Raw genomic sequence first — 17,057 nt, forward strand, 5'->3', positions numbered from 1 at the left:
TCGGGCTCGATTCCCAATAGGGAGCATGCAAGAGGCAGCAGATTGATGATTCTCTCTCATTGATGTTTCTATCTCTCTCCCGTTCTCTCTGAAATCAATCAAAATGTATTTTAAAAAAAATAAAGAGAGAAAACCTAATTGGAGCAAGCATTTAGTCAGTGTGGAGCACCACAGTGGGCAAAGGTGTGAGCATTTCATTCTCAAACTGACATTTGTGTGTCTAGAGCAGCCTTGGGCAAACTACGGCCCGCGGGCCGGATCTGGCTGTTCTATCCGGTTCTCTTGCTCTCCCCTCCGCTCCTTTACTTTGAATTTATATTAGTTCACACAAACACTCCATCCACGCTTTTGTTCCGGCCCTCCGGTCCAGTTTAAGAACCCATTGTGGCCCTCGAGTCAAAAAGTTTGCCCACCCCTGGTAGAGACTCTACCATACTTGACTGTAGCACAGAGACTCGTGGTGGCCAGTGACATGTGCTGACTAGCCTTGGAGACTAATGTAACCTGTCCCCAAAGTGCAATGTTACACAGGAAAAGCATGTGCAAAAGCAACAGCAACAAATGAGGAAAAAGATCTTAGCACAGTTTCTGGAAGGTACTAAAAATAATTTTTTAAAAAATAATTTATGAGGTGAAATGGACATACCGTAAAATTAACCATTTTAGAGCAAACAGTTTAGTGGCATTTAGTAACATTTACAATGCTGTGCAACCACCTCTATCTAGTTCCAGAACATTTATGTCACCTCAAAGTAAACCCCCACACCTATTAAGCAGTTTCCCCCGATTCCACCCTTTCCCAGCACTCCGTGCTCTCTGTCTGTGGATTTATCTACTCTGAATATTTCATGAAAATGGAATAATACAATATGCGACTCTTTGAATTGTGTTAAAATACATATAACATGGAGCTGCCACAGAGCCACTGGACCTGCTCGCCCTACAATGGCTGAGAGCAACGGGGACACGGTGAGGATGCTGCACAAGAAGGCCTCCATAGCTGCACATGCCAAGTCCAGACCATCTTAGTGGCCCAGAGAAGAGGAGATGTGGAAACTTCCACAAAATGGGCTGCTGGCCAGAACAAACAGCATTTGATCACCAAGAACATACCAGGCTGGACCGGGAGACTGAGGAGCTGCACCACAACTGGGTGGCCCTAGAGGTGGGCAGGGTGATCCGCAGGGCCAGGGACTGGTGCAGAAGGATCTGGGGGCGAAAATCAATGAAAAGCCACAGGTCATTGCAGACTATAAGAGTGGACAGGCCATTTCTAATAATCAGCTTCTGGGCAAATTTGAGAGAGCCATCGACCTCAAGCTCCAGGCAAGGACATTGGGAAGTCGATTGAGAAGGGGCCAAGGGTGATAGGAACACAAAGCCTCGAAATCAGTGCATTCTGGCTGATCTCATCCGGCTGGTTCCCCGTGACCACCAGCACCAGCATGGGTCTCTTCACGCAGCCTAGTAGAACACAGGGTATCAGCCCTGCCTAGGAACCCCCTCTACCTGAACCTGCCTGCTGTCAAACAAAACCTTGCAAAGTGTTTGCTTCTCCTGATTGTTTTGCCTCCCTGCCCCCAAATCTCAAATTAAGGTACAAAACACCACCTTCCTCTCCCAGGGCCTTGGCCCAATTGTGGGTGTGTTTCCTGGGGGAGCTGAGTGGGAGCCCCTCATATGGGCGTGTGTGGCTGGGGTGGCCCAGGCTGGTCCAGGAGAGGGAAGATGCTACCTCCAGTGCAACTGTTAGAGACACTGTGAAGATTCCAGTTTCTCCACAGCCTCACCTATATTTATTTTCTGGTTTTGAAAAATTATTATTTTTATCATCCTAATGAGTATGAAGGAGTATTTCACCATAGTTTTGGTTTACATTTTCCTAATGAGTACTGATGTTAAGCCTTTTTTTATGTGCTTGTTGACCATCTGTATCTCTTCCTTGGAGAACTGTCTATTCAAGTCCTTTGCCCATTTTTAAATTGGATTATTTGTCTTTTTGTTGTTGAGTTTCAACAGTTCTTTATATATTCTGGAATGGACTCTTATCAGATATATTATTTGTAAATATTTTCTCCCATCTATTGATTATCTGTTTACTTCCTTGATAGGGTTCAATCTTCAGTGTGCAAAAATTTTTAATTTTGATGAAGTCCAATATATATATTTGCTCTTGTTTTTGTTGTTATATCTAAGAAATCATTGCCACATACAAGGTCATGAAGATTTTTTAAGAGTTTTATAGTTTATGCATTTTTAGTTAATTTTTGTGTATGGTGTGAGATAAAGTTCCAACTTCATTCTTTCGTGTGTAGACTTTTTCCAGCATCATTTGCTGAAATTGTTAGTGTAAGAAATGTCCAAACCTGTAGAGAATTTTGATGTCTTTATTTGGGCCAAACTGACCACAATTGCCAGGAAGCAAAATCTCAATGAATTGAGAAAATGCTCCAGAGAAGGCAGTTTTGCACGTTATTTTATACATTAGAATCAAAGGAGCAGACACAAGGATTCCACTGGTGGTAGATTAAGGGGGCAGGAGAAAGCAAAGTGGGGAAATCTCTGAGGTTGGATTTAAAACCAAATGGAGAGACACATATTTGTTTTACATTGGTGGGTACCAGATAGTCAACATTTACAGCGCATAGAGATGGTATTTAAGGAACAAAATAACAACGAAGGGTTCTGTGGTCTCCTGCAAAAGATTATTCTGATATTTCAAAGGTATGTTACCTTAGATACAAAAAGACAATCGACAGGTTTACTTAAAGTAAAACTTGATCTTTGTCAAGGACACTACAGGTCGAGGACATGACTACCTGCCATGACCCACTTTTAATTAGGAATTTGTATGTTCAGACCACCCCATGTGGTTACTTTCAGTCTTTGAGTTTGTAAGGCCCACCATGCAGACCTGCCCTGAGCTTGTCAGGTTTAGTATGTGGACCCTTTTTTTGTCCACAAAATTAGCTTTTGATTATTGAATAGTCTTTGAACCCTGGATGGGTTCTAGTGTATGAGTTTATTTCTGGACCCTCAATTCTGTAGAGAATTTTTATGAGTTTATTTGAGTCAACTGACAACATATACCAGGGAGCAAGATTTCAGGTTCTCAGGAAAATAACAATTTGCAGTTTCTTGTATGCATTTGGACTTAAGGAGGGAACAAAAGGAAGATTACATGAAGGTGGGAGAAAGCAAGGCAGGGATTGGATTAAAGAAGGAGGGGTAAAAGGGGGCATTTCAAAGGTATGTTAACCTAGATGTACAGAAGCAATGGACAGGGCTTGCTTAAAGCAAAGATAAGCCTTTTAGTAAAGAAGTTATATACCATGGTAGGGATGTGACTACCCACCATGATCTTCCCAGGTAGGAATTTATGATCAGTTCACCCTGTGAGGTTACTTACCATAGAACCTGGTTTTCTTCAATAACCGCCTTTTAGTCATAAATCTATCCAAAGGATGCATTGATGGCCAATCTTTTGACCAGCTAATGTGATCTCACAGTGCTATGAAGGCTTGTTCCTAGGAAGTCTCAGTATTGATGTTATCTTATTGACCACTGGGGATGGGGCAGTACTGTAACCATGGGATGTGAGTGGAGGCCAGGTTTTCTTGAAATGGGAAAGGTAGGTAATTGGAAGGCAGTCAGGTCTTACGGCTTTTCTTGTGAAAAAATACTGGATTATTTCTATCCTGTGAACTATCATGATCTGAATTTTGCCTTCTGCCTCATTATTCTGTATTTGGCATCTGGTATAACATTTACATAGTCATAAAAAAAAAAGAGTATTAATAGTTGTTATCTTATACATGTTCAGTTGGACTATATAGAAAAACCCAAAGAACAAGTATAACTATTAGTATGACTAATATCATTAACAGATAAAGACAAATAGAATGGTTTCTGAGTTCAATATCAGTCCATTGGTATAGAGGCCTTGTTGACATCTTGTCTACCTCTGATGTTAGTGGAGTTTCTGGTGTCCCTTGAGGCAATATCAAAGATGGGTAGATGTCCATTCCTGGTTAGGCTCCTGGTAAGGTCTGATTCAGCAAAGTTGGAGAGTGTCTTTTATTTGGTGTCCTTTCCAATAAATGAAATCTTCAGGTGATAGTCAATGATCTTTATCTTCTGGGAGCTCATTGTGAATCGTTTACTAACTTGGCATTTTCTTGAAGTAACTCTTTCAAACATTGGCAATAGGATAAGATGTCAGCTCATAAGTTCCTTCATTCAATTCAGCTAAATGCACTATGATGCATGGAGGAATGCAAAAACCAAAAAGTGGGGAGCCAGGGAGCCAGGAAAAGAACCAAGCGGCTGCCTTGGGTTCCCATATCCCTGACTATCCATTTTTTTTAAAATCACTTAACTTCCATAAACATATGTCACAGACATCAAAGTCAATTATTAGCAAGGACTTATTTTTGTAAAACCCAGGTAAAATAAAGACATGTCTGTTTTACTTAAACCAACAAACTTAAGCTAGCTTTTATTTACTAAAGATTAATCTTAGAGACATGAACTTGAAAAGCATGAGTTAGTTCCTATATTTCTGAGAATTTTAGAATACCCAATCCTTACAAGTGCTTGCCTTTAAGTTAATTTTAGCAATAACATCCGGAGGTAGAACATTATCTCATATTTACTGGTACAACATACATTAATGCGCACACAAACAGACTCAGAAGAGTTGATTCCAATTTTTGTTTTGATGGCATTTACAATTTATATCTGTCCTTGCTTGACAAATCAAGTTCCAAATGACCTTCCCCTTTTTTAAAAAAAGACAGCCATTTTTAATACCTCAAAGAATTGGGTTGCCACCTAAATGACATAGGTTGACTCGTTTATCTAAATGCTTTCTCTCTCTCTCTCTCTCTCTCTCTCTCTCTCTCTCTCTCTCTCTCTCGTAAATCCTTGTACATAATTTCATTTTAGCTTATGGGAGAAGGCCTTTTTAGCTTAGGGGAGAAGTTCTGAGATAGTCTCTAATCATTTTCTTTCCATTCATTCTGCCTAATTGGAAAGCTGGCTTTTTCTAATTGTTCACACAAACATTAATTTAGAAGTATCAAAGGATCCTCCTTTTGGCCACCTTAGAATTAATAGGAGGCTGACTGTTGTGGGGTTTGTTGGTCTTGGAGTCACAGTTTCCCATGTAAATTTTGAGGTCTGTAGAGTCTGAACTAACTTCTTGGGAAACCCAGCCTTTATGTGCACATCTCTGGAGGAGCCAAATGAGGCGGGTATTCCTATAGGACTACTTCTTAGTCACCTAACAATAGCATACCGGACACCACCAGAACCGCAATGCTCTTCAAGGTACAGGCCCCTCTTTCAGGGTGAACCCCTTCCTTCTTCTCCCTGGGGCTTCCGCTGTCTTCTCTAGGATTGGCTGCATTACCATACTGGACAGTCCCGGTGCCCAGCTCCATCACTCTGGATTCAGGGATCTGAACAAATCATCACCCCACTTGCCATTCCTATTGGGGAAGCAAGTGTCCTTTCTCTTTTGGAGCTAAAGAGATTCCATCTCTCAGTTAACCAGCTAAGCCTTTGTTCAGATTGCTTTGAATACCATTGACTTCTTAACAATATTAAGTCTTTCAATCTATGAATGCAGGATGTTTTCTATTTATTTAGGTTTCTTTAATTTTTCCCAGCATTGTTTTGTAGTTTTCAATGTACATGTCTTTCATTTCACTAATTAAATGAATCCTAGGTGTTTTATTCCTTTTGGATGCTATTGAATGATGGACTTGTTTTCTTAATTTCCTTTTTGAATTGTTCTTTGCTAGAAACACAGCTGATTTTTGCATGTTGATCTTGTACCCTGCAACTTTGCTAAATCCATTTATTAGCCCTATTAGGCTTTTTATAGATTCTTTAGGATTTTCTATATATAAGATCATCTGCAAAAAGAGATAGTTTTACTTCTTCATTTCTAATTTGAGTGCTTCATTCTCAGTTTTCCTTCCCAGACTTTGTTCATAGACGACACATTTCTCAGTGCTCACTGGTTTTAAATTTAAATACTGTCAGTGAAACACAGCATGTGAGATGGGAGAACAGTGCCCCCACCCTGGGAGGAGAGGGGCTTTGGACAGCACTGACCAGAGAACCCAGGTGCATGTTCTAACCGCACACCTCTGTTTCCCCAAATGTCCCTGGATGCAGGCACATGATCTCTACATCCTCATGACTTGCCCATGTCCACACATCTCTGCACTATGTTCCACCATCACTCTGGATTTGCTGCCATTATTTACGGAATTCCTGCCAGATCCTTGTGAGAGTTCAGCAAGCCTGATCTTGCCTTCTGCAGTTGAAACACTGTCCTGAAAGGGCTCAGAGGTCAAATAATTTACTAGTGACTAATAAAAATTCCTCACTCAGCCCTGGCCAGTATGGTTTCAGTGATTGGAGCGTCCCTCCCTTCCACTCTCTCTGAATATCAATGGAAAAATACCTTCGGGGTGAGGATTAACTACAAAAATTCCTCACTCACCCCCACCCTACCTCACCTCCACTTTTCACTCACCTCCAGCTTTCACTCACTGCCACACTCCTTCACCTCCCCGTTCCACGCTCCCTCATCTTCCCCCCTCCCTCACCTGTACCTCTCACTCACCTCCACCCTTCCTCACCTCCCTGTTACCTCCATTTTTTCTCAAGGACACCCTTCCTCACCTGTACCACTCACTCACCTCCACCCTCCCTCACCTCCACCCTTACCCACTTCTACCTTCACTCACCCACCTCCTTCCCACTCACCTCCACCTTCACTCACCTCTACCCTCATTCACCTTGACTCTTCACTCACCTTCACTTCTACTCACTTCTACCTCTCAATCATCTCTATTGTCATTTGCCTCCCACCCTTCACTCAAAGGTTAGACCAGTTGGGAGAGAAGCAAATTGTGAAAATACAGGGTAATTAATCTGTGGTCACTTGAGCTGAAACTACTACCTTATGGGCTCAAGGAAGCCCACATCTTATAAGCAGAGTGGCCATATTATTTCTTGTCCAAATTGGAACACTTTGAAGGGGGAAAAGGGAGGTAATGCCAGGACCACAGGTGAAAACCCAAATTGTCTGGGGAACCCTGTGACTTGGGTATCTTTTCCTCCTGGTGACTGCATTGTAAACCATAAGGGTTGGTCCCAACTGTAGATGGGGGTGCTCATAAACTGGGTGTCTCCCGACTCCCTTCCCAAGCTAGGTGCTATAATTCCGGTGGGAGCACTTCAGAGCCATGCTGTGCAGACATGCCGACTACACAGCGTGCAGCCAGCCCCCAGCAGATGTGGACACACCCTCTGTCCTCACAAGCCAGCCCACTCTTAGGTCTCTGCCAGGTCCAGGCTGCTTGTACACTGAGCCTGGCCACCACTGGGCATTACACCTCTTGTTTTCCAGTTTGCACCAACACCTTTCCTCCATGCTATGTTTTGCTTACTTGCATCAGAGTTCCCCTGCTCTGGAATACCAACAGTTGGTAAGCCTCCTGCCATGCCCATTCTGAGTGTGGGTTTGGGCTCCAGGCTCCAGCTTCATCTTTAGACTCAGGATCCCCAACAGTTTTCTTGCGCATGTCTTTCTTGGACCCTCTTTGTGCCCCACATTGGAAACGCCAGGAGCCTGTTCACATTATGTACAGCCATACCTGCCAGGCCTGCCTTTCCTGGGCAGGGAGGCCATGCAAAGGACTACTTAGCACTCCAAGTACATACATCATAGGTTTCTCATTAGAATAACTTTTTGTTATTGTTTTTATCACGTGTATAGAGTTTGCATTTTCCATAAAATACCTTAAATTGTGCTTTACCATCTGCCACTTCCTGCACTCCCATACTGCCTCCTGACATGCAATCTTGAAGCCTTCACTCCAACCTCCTTCTGGAAAAAAACAAAGGTGCTTCCGTCCAGGTCCAGCACCAATTCCTGAAAAAGCCTCAGCCCAGTATCAGCACCAGTTCCCAGACAACCTCAGCCCAGTGTCAGCATCATCACCTGTCCCACCGAAACGAAAGATTAAGTCTAAAGCATGAGGTCCTTTAGGAAAAGCACAGGAATCATGGGTAAGTTAAAGCGCATGCCCATCTGTGCTTTTCCATTAATACCATACATTGGGTCCTCCTTACCTTAGTTGTTAAAATCAAATTAGGACCTTGGTACAGGTTCCTTAAAGACATCATCAAGCAGAGAAACACTGCCAGTCTGAGAGGAACTTTTCTAGGATTCCTATACCCCCATTTTGAAGAACCCCAAATCAGATCGATTCCTGACTTTAATCACAGCTGTAGCATCCCAGCTGTGGCCAGGACCCCTGCCCACAGAATGCTTAGGAAAGACGTTAGGTGACATTTTCAAACTAGCAGTGCAGATATACAGTGTCACACTCCCACTCAGTGTTTATGCATCTGCTCCTTTTTTATATATGTTGGCATGTAATCTGAAAGTGTGTGTGTGGGGGTGGGGGGGGAAACACACCTGTAATTGGTGATTTCGGTGGAATCTGCTGTCAGATCTACAATTTAGAAAAATTAGTTTCAACCCTTCCACAAGAATATCAACAGCAATTAGTTGTTTCTCTGTTGGAAATTGCATGGGAAAGGTGTGGGGACGCCAGGTGTGTTGGCTGAAGACCGGATGCTAGGCAGACGCTGGCAAAGCAGCTGGACTCTGACAAAAGGGAACTTAGTCTGTTTTTGAAGTGGTTTGTTGTGGCTCATTTTAATAATGATGTGAACCAAAAAGGACAACAAAACACTAGGAGGATGAGAATAAGTTTTGCTCTTCATGCTTGAGAAACTATACATCTCATTGCGCTGACACATTTCAAGAGCACTTTCCTATCCTGACCAAGGGTTTTTCAGAGAAATTAAGCAGCAAAGAATGGACCAGGTCTCGATGGAGGGCCCAATGTAGAAAGTTAAGTTTGGTGTTATTAGGAGTACAGGAGATGTTTTAAGTTGATGTAATCTCTATGCTCCAGCCGTGGTTTAGAACAGACAAAACTCTTACTTCCAACTGAAATTACGTTTGGCAGGAGAAACCCAGCCTGGGCTGACTGTGGTTAGTAACAGTCTTGTACACTTTTATTGAATACCTTCAAAGAACTAAAAGAATTAAATTCAGCCAAAATGCCTTGAAAACCAACATCTCATTGTCAGTTTGCCTTTTGTATTAAAAAAAAAAAGCTTTAAAGTCCTTTTAAAATAAAATAAATTGTTACCATTGTGGAATAATTGATGAATTCAATTTTAGTAATTTTCCTGTTTTACATATGAAGAAACCAGATGTGCAGAAATCTCTTTGTACTATGAAACCAATATAGAACTCCAGGTGACATTTACATATGGTGTCATCATCCCCCCACCCCCACCACCATCACCTTTGCCTTGGCCCTGGGGACACTGCCCACTGCCTAGACAGCCTCCTCTTCATTGGCACCTCCATTTGGACCCTCTTGGGCCATGTGGCCTGTTTCTCATCTTTCCTGCTCTGTCTTCTGTCTGCTGAGGGCAGGACTGGGTCTGTTGACCAACCACTGCAGGATCGACAAGTGAACTATAAGGTGGGGTCACTTCCTGGTCGCTGCTGCCATGACAGGCTCCTGTGCCCATGGCAGACCTTGGTCTGGGACAGGGGTGGGCAAACTTTTTGACTCAAGGGCCACAATGGGTTCTTAAACTGGACCGGAGGGCCGGAACAAAAGCATGGATGGAGTGTTTGTGTGAACTAATATAAATTCAAAGTAAAGGAGCAGAGGGGAGAGCAAGAGAACCGGATAGAACAGCCAGATCTGGCCCGCGGGCCGTAGTTTGCCCACGGCTGGTCTGGGACCTTGTGCTTGCAGCTGCTTTGTCCTGTGTACAGACCAAGTGATCATACAACAAGTGGCGAAGGTTGTGCTCGACTTCCCATGTGCAGCCATCGTTCCCTAACATGCCACGCAATAGGGACACCCCAGGACTCTCATAGCCTCCCTCCCCATTTGGGAATTCCCCTGTAGCTTATTAGGCTGTCAAATACAAAAAAAAGAATAACAGAACTTTAAATGACTGCTTTAGACACTTTCCATTCACTTAACCATGAGTAGAAATGAGTAAGCCCCCACAGACAGAGGTGCCTGGTGGCCATGCCCTTCATCGCAGGCTGGGACCACCAACTTGCCCAGCCTCAGAGCACACGGAGCAGAGCTGTCCTGGGCTGAATCATGAAGGGTCACATGTCACTGACAATTAGTTGAAACTTGTATGTTGAATTAGAGAATGGTGTGAGCAGAGCCCTCCCTCCTCCACGCTTTCACCCAGAACTGCAGCCATGCTAAGCCAGGCTCCACACCATGGGGGCAGCAGATGGGAGGTGGGTGGGGCTGCCCCTGGACTGCCTGGCAGGAATTCCCTCCCTGAGAGTGGGGTCAGCAGATTTTCTGTGAAAGGCTAGACAGTATTTTAGGCTTTGAAGGGTCACATGATCTTGATTACAACTACTCAACTCCCCTTTTATACCACAAAAGCAGCCATAGGCTATGGGTGGCTGTGTGCCAATAAAACTTAATTTATGGACACTGAGATTTGAATTTCACATAATTTTCATGCCACAAACTAGTGTTCTTCTTTGTTTACATTTCAACCACTGGGTCATAGGTTGGGGACTGCTGAGCATTTCGTAGGGAGCAGCAAGGACAGAGCTGGGGTGACACAGGGTGCCCCGCAGATCCAGGTGAGATCCTGAGGCAGCTTTTCCAAAGAACACCAAGAGGAAGATTCTGAGTGTGCCAGGTACAGGCAGATTCTCCAGGAGATAAAACCCCATTAGGTCAAGGCCCATTCTGTGTGGAGGTAGGTTTGATAGAATGGCTGATGACATAATTGCAGATTTAATATAGAGTTATGGGGCTGGGTTGCTTTGCCAGTCATAGGAGTTAAATGTGGTTATAAACTGTGAAGTGCCCTCAGTTACCACTATGGTGTGTGTGGCATTACAGTTTGGAGGTTCAGAGGCCACATGGTGGGCAGGTATGTGGACACCCTGCTGGCGGTCCTATTTCTCCTTCAGAAGAGCCTAACCCATTCATCTTATCGAGGCAGCTGTGGTAGCAGCTACTCTTTGAGTTTCTCTATGCTGCGCAAGGAGAAGAAAAAGAAAGATGCTGGAAAGTTGGCCAAGAAAGACAAAGAACCAGTGAACAAATCTGGGGAAGGCCAAAAAGAAGTGGTCCAAAGGCAAAGCTCGGGACAAGCTCAGTAACCTAGTCTTGTTTGACAAAGCAACATATGACAAACTCTGTAAGGAAGTTCCCACCTATAAGCTCATAAACCCAGCTGCTGTCTCTGAGAGTCTGAAGCCAGGCTCCACACCATGGGAGGTGAAGGACCATGGTTCCTTGGCCAGGGCAGCCCTACAGGAGCTCCTTAGTAAAGGACTTAGTAAACTAGTTTCAAAGCACAGAGCTCAAGTAATTTACACCAGAAACACCAAGGGTGGGGATGCCCCAGCTATTGGTGAAGATGTGTGAACAACAGGTCCCACCAGCTATACATTTTGAAAAATAAAACTTTATCAAATTAAAAACAAACAACCACAGTAAAAAAAAAAGAACAGTCTAGCCCTAGCTGGTTTGGCTCAGTGGATAGAGCGTCGGCCTGTGGATTGAAGAGTCCCGGGTTCGATTCCGGTCAAGGGCACATGCCTGGATTGCAGGCTCCATCCCCAGTAGGGGGTGTGCAGGAACAGCTGATCAATAATTCTCTCTCATCATTGATGTTTCTATTTCTTTCTCCCTCTCCCTTCCTTTCTGAAATTAATTAAAATTATATTTGAAACAAACAAAAAAACACAGCAGTCTAATCCCAAATACACCTGCCAGCTCCACAACAGGAAGTTTAGTCTGGGCAGCTGGGATAGAAGGAAGAACTTGAGATCAGTTTAAAAATAAATTGGGGCATAAGCCACCTGGAAAGTCCTTGCTCCAGGTGGATCTGAGCATCTAAGGAGGGAGAAAAGAAAAGAAAGTTGCAGTACAGCCTCAGTCTGTTCATAAACTTGAGAGAAGCCCCTCTGGCAACCATCCCAGCACGGTTCTGGGCGTAAGATTGCAAAGGGGAGCTGTTGTAACACGCTGGCCGGCGGACTGTGGCTGGGCTGAGTGTTTAGCACTCTTAACGGATTTTCATTGTCAGTGATCCCTGGCATCCCATAATCCACTGTAATCCGCACACCAGCTTTAAATTGCTGAAGTCAGGTGATTGTGTGTGTCACATTTAGTAAGTAGTGTATAAATTCAGAGAAGATGTTTTCAGGGTTTATATTTGGAGACATTATTTTCTGGATTCTCCTCTTGGGCCTGTTACACAAGGTACAGCCCTGAAGAATGACCCAAAATGGTTCCTTTCTTTTGGCATTCTCCTAATTTGGCCCTGACAACTGTAAAGCGTTCATACCATAGAAAAGCAAAATCTGTGGGTGATGAAACTCAGAACTGAGTTGTTTTTAGAACAGTCTCAGCCTTCTGGAAATACAGACAAGATTGAGAAATGCCAAGTGGACCTTTCACCCTGGAGCCACCATGCCAACTGTTGGGGGACAGAGCCCCAAGGTCCTACTCCTCAAGTTACCTCATGGGGCTTAGTCTATCCAGGAAGCCTCTGAGAACCAGCCCCTGCTCAGGATGCACTGACATGTCTGCAGGCAGCTCAGTCCAGGAGGGCCCCTCGGTAGAGGTGTAACCGATGCCAAGGTGTGTGCTGTGGCTGCCCTACTGGGCGAAGACCCGAGTTCAGGTGTACCCTAGATCCGTGTTCCAGGCCCTGGAGAGCATCAGTCAGGATGGGCAGGTTATGCTGCAGTAACCAATGACCCCGAGTCTCAGTGACCAGCACAGTGATGACCCACTCAGGCTATGCACCCATCACACTCATCACATCAAGTGATTCAGGCCTCTCTCTGGGGTGTTGACTAACAAATGGTGACACGTGCTGGCTCAAAAAGCTTCTTCCAGAACTGGCATCTGCCACGGCCACCACGTTTCTTTGTCGCATGGCCATGCCTGATGCCAGTGGACAGGGATTCTGTGACCAACACAGTCCACCACAGTGTTTGCTCTGCCTTATGCCAGATCAGTGCCTTAGTGGAATCCAGGCATTTCCTGTCCCTCAGAGTCATGTTCACATAACGATGCTCTTTTTGGAGCCCGGCCTTCTTTGTGGTAAACACTTGGACAAACATTCCCTGTGTCTCTCTTCTAAAGATCCTCTAAGCCAGGGGTGGGCAAACTTTTTGACTCGAGGGCCACAATGGATTCTTAAACTGGACCGGAGGGCCGGAACAAAAGCATGGATGGAGTGTTTGTGTGAACTAATATAAATTCAAAGTAAAGGAGCGGAGGGGAGAGCAAGAGAACCAGATAGAACAGCTGGATCCGGCCCACGGGCCGTAGTTTGCCCACGGCTGCTCTAAACACTTCTTGGTGTAACTTATCTCCATATACATGCAGGGCCTGGAAGCAGAGTCTGGTTTTGGAGACATACAAGAAGACGAAGCCACGTGCTAAGTGAGCAATTTTGGACTTGAGAAAGAAGCGCTTACCTTGGTTAGGAAGGCCAAGAGTGTTTGTGGAAGGTGTGAGGTGAGCTACAATGCCCCGGGTGGCAGGCTTGGGAAGCCCTGGTCAGGGAGAGAAGACCCAGTCCACAGGGGGCAGATGCTGCTGTCTCCACCAGGAAGGGTTTAAAGTGGTGCCTGGGGTCTCCGATGGGGTGGGTGGGGACATAGTCAGAGAGATAGACCCAGATGGAGCTGCAGTCCATGATGACTCACACGGGATATCCCGAGAGCCAGCTCCCGTGTATAACTTGGGTTCCAGAAGCAACCAGATGGCAGGGGATGCTGCTCCCTGTGCAGTGTTTCTGCTTCTGAGGCCCCTGCTGTGGTTTTGCATTTCACTGAGTCCAGAATTTTCCTGGGAGCAACTGCCTTTGGCCATCGTTCTGCCCTTAGGCCATCTTGACACCCATAAGGTGTTTAGAGACCTTTGTGACTGCTAGGCCTACCGGTAACCTCAACAATACCACTGTCACTCACTGACAAATAGCTTGAAGGTCCAGTTCCAGGGAAAAGTCTAGGGTGGGAGGCACTCATTGCAGGACCCTAACCTGGAAGTATTAGGAAAAGGGAGAAAAGAGACGGAAAGGGCAGCCACAGCAAGGAGTGGCTTCCTCTGCATTTGCCTTTCAGCTGCTGTAAAATGTCAAGAACCCTTGTTTGAATATGAAAGCACTGGGAATAGCCTATTGCAGTTCTTTCTTAATTATGTTCAGGCACTTGAAGGAAACAGGCAGCTCCCTGTTTTTTTCAGGGGAAAGTCCCAGTCCTTAGACATTTTACTCTTGGGATTTTAAAAAACAACTTAGACCTCAATACACAGTGTTGTTTTTAAATACTTTGCATACTTATTTATTTTAATATATTTATTTTTAGCTTGAAAGAAAAATCTGCAAGCAGTATTTAGTATCCAGGGTAATGAAGATTTAGCACTGCACTTTACAAACGAGTTTCAAATTAGAGAGTTTTTTCTCACGACTGCTATGCAGGCTTCAAGCTGTGCTGAGATTCACTCTGCTGCTCCTGCTGTTGGATGGGGGCTGAGAACAGATCTGGGTGAGAAGTGAGGACAAAAAAATGAGAGGTTGAGTCCAGGGGGTGCACAGGCAGGAGTGGGGTGAATTTTCACGCACTTTCTGAGTGTGTGTGTACATGTGTGTGCCTGTGCGTATGGGTATACACACATGCGGGAGACTGTCTCTGTGTATGTTTGTGCATGCATGTCTGCATGTGTGCATCTGTTTGTGTATGTGTGTGTGCACATGTGAGCGTGCAGGGAGACCAAGGTGCAAGGCACCGTCTCAGCAGGCTGGAATGTGCGGCTTTCTGAGGTCTGTCCACTGAGACCTGCTGTCACAGACCCATCTCTCTCGGGCTGTAGGAGTTAAAGATAATGGGCTCATTATCAGTGCTTAGTGGCTCTAAATCCAGCTTTAGCCCCCGCCTATCTCTCACTGCTGGAGGAAGGCACCAGCCCTGGTGAGAGTCCATAGGTGCCCATGGGGTCAGCCTCCACGGTCCACTGGACAGCACCTTCTCACTGTTGACTCTTGAGAGATCTTCACTTCCTGGCCTGCTGGGCTCTGCTCTGGATTGCTTGTCCCTCATTTGGATACCCGGCCTTGGCCTCATTCTGTCCTCTGTTGTGGCCTCCTCCAGAGAGCCCAGACAGCCCCTAACTGTCAAAGGGGATGGGTGGGAACCCTGCAAGAAAGAAGAAAGAATCACTAGAAGTCTCCTTCCCCAATCTTCCCACCCAGTGAGACCTTGCTCACGTCTATGCCCTATGTCTATGCAAAGTTGGCCTGGATCCAGCTTGGCCTCTCTGCTCAGCCTGTGCTCCCACCCTGCCCTGGTCTGGCCTTACTCCCTGGTCTGTGGTCAGTCCTTTGGGGTCCTCTGCCCCTTACACTGTGAATTAGTGGAGGGCTGGGTCACCCTGAGCAGGGGCTCAGAAGAAGTGAACTGGACCAGCCGTGGGGTTTCCTGGGGCTTTAAGCGACAGATGTTCTCTGGTGTGGGAAGGAAGGCTTTGGCCAGATCATGGTGGTGTTGTCACCATCATGAGACATCACCACGAGGCCTAGAAGCTCACCTGGGCAACCCCCAGGTCCTGGTTGAGTGGTCCAGGTGGGGCTTGGACATCAGACCTAGATGCACCAGGTGTGCCTGTTTCTGGGCTCTAGGGAGTACAGACATTGGGGTGAGAGGGGTAAAGCGGGGCTCCTTCTGCAGCAGTCACCATCCCAGGCTCAGTTATAACGGAGAGGTTTAAAAGGAGGCTGTGGAATCAGGAGAGAAAGAGTCTCATTGATAGAGGAGTCCCCAGAGCCGCCCCCCAGCTGCTGGCGTCTCACGTCTCTGCTAGGCTTCCTGTGCCAATTATGGGTTGGAAAAATTATGTGTCAGGTGAGGCTTCTCACCAGGGCCTGAGAATCTCTAAATTCAGCAGAATTAGTAGTGTGTGTTGCTTTTATTAATCACCAAGCTCTTCCAAGTGTGTAGAGTGTAGACCTAAAGAGGCACCGCCACTTTTCCTTCCTTCTCCTCCTCTCGGCACCAGCTTTGGGTCAAAGGATTTTTCACCCCTTAGAAACATCTCAGCCGCCCAGCTGTGAGGGTCAGGAATCCCATATACACAGCAGATGTGAGTGGAGGCAAGGCGGGTACAGGCAGACTGGGTGTTGCTGGACTAGATGTACACAGGCCTGATGTAGACAGACTAGATGTAGACAGACTGGGTATTGACAGGCCGGCACACCAGTCAATGAGGGGACCAGGCTTTTTAGACAGGTGTCTTGGATTCAAAGGTGGTTTCTGGGTCTATGCACACAGGAAACCAGCGATGGTCATCGATCCCCTGGGCAGGACGCCGGGTGCCGTCACTGGGCCCTTTCAGGAAGGAGGCCCCTGTTAATAGCAGCTAAGCAGCTCTAACCAGGTTGGCTGCGCAGAGCAAGCCTCCTGGGAGTGTGGGTTTCACACATAACTCCTTCACCTACAAAGTTGAGAAAGCAGCTATTGATGGAAAGTGGGGCAGCGCAAGGCCCCTTTGGACCTGGGTCCTGCTTGGAGGGGTTGCAGGATGCTCCAGTGCACATCCTGGTTTTTGTTTATAAATTCTGGCTAGAGGCAAAGGCCACAGCAGTGAACGAAAAGACGGCTCTACCTTCTGGGGTGGAAGTGCCTGGGTGATAGGCACCACCACACCCCTCACTCAGGATGGCTTCCCCCTGGGCTGCAGCATGTTATCACTGGGGGCTGGTGTGGGGGCTGCAGGAGGACCCAAGCTCCCAGACCAGATTAGGGGCCTTTGTGACCGCCACCCCCACCTTAATCCACCTGCCCAAGCCTTGCCTCCTGGATGATGCCCCCAGCCCACATTCTATGATCCCGTCGAGCTCTCAGCCCCATGTTCTATCTGCTCTTTACATCC

At 46.0% G+C, this 17,057-nt stretch overlaps 1 protein-coding gene and 2 pseudogenes across 3 annotated transcripts in view; all 3 read left to right on the forward strand.

The window, feature by feature from the left end:
- Window positions 1-17,057, forward strand: part of PLEKHG4B (pleckstrin homology and RhoGEF domain containing G4B) — a 76,031-nt gene that overhangs the window by 4,333 nt on the left and 54,641 nt on the right. The window lies entirely within an intron of this gene.
- Window positions 946-1,496, forward strand: LOC308254606 (endothelial differentiation-related factor 1-like; annotated as a pseudogene). The gene is made up of 2 exons: window positions 946-1,165; window positions 1,219-1,496. The product of its transcript is annotated as an endothelial differentiation-related factor 1-like (transcript).
- On the forward strand, window positions 11,141-11,537 carry LOC308253371 (small ribosomal subunit protein eS25-like; annotated as a pseudogene). Its single transcript has one exon. The product of its transcript is annotated as a small ribosomal subunit protein eS25-like (transcript).

This window comes from Plecotus auritus, assembly GCF_963455305.1.
Source record: "Plecotus auritus genome assembly, chromosome: 7".
Taxonomy (NCBI): Eukaryota; Metazoa; Chordata; class Mammalia; order Chiroptera; family Vespertilionidae; genus Plecotus; species Plecotus auritus.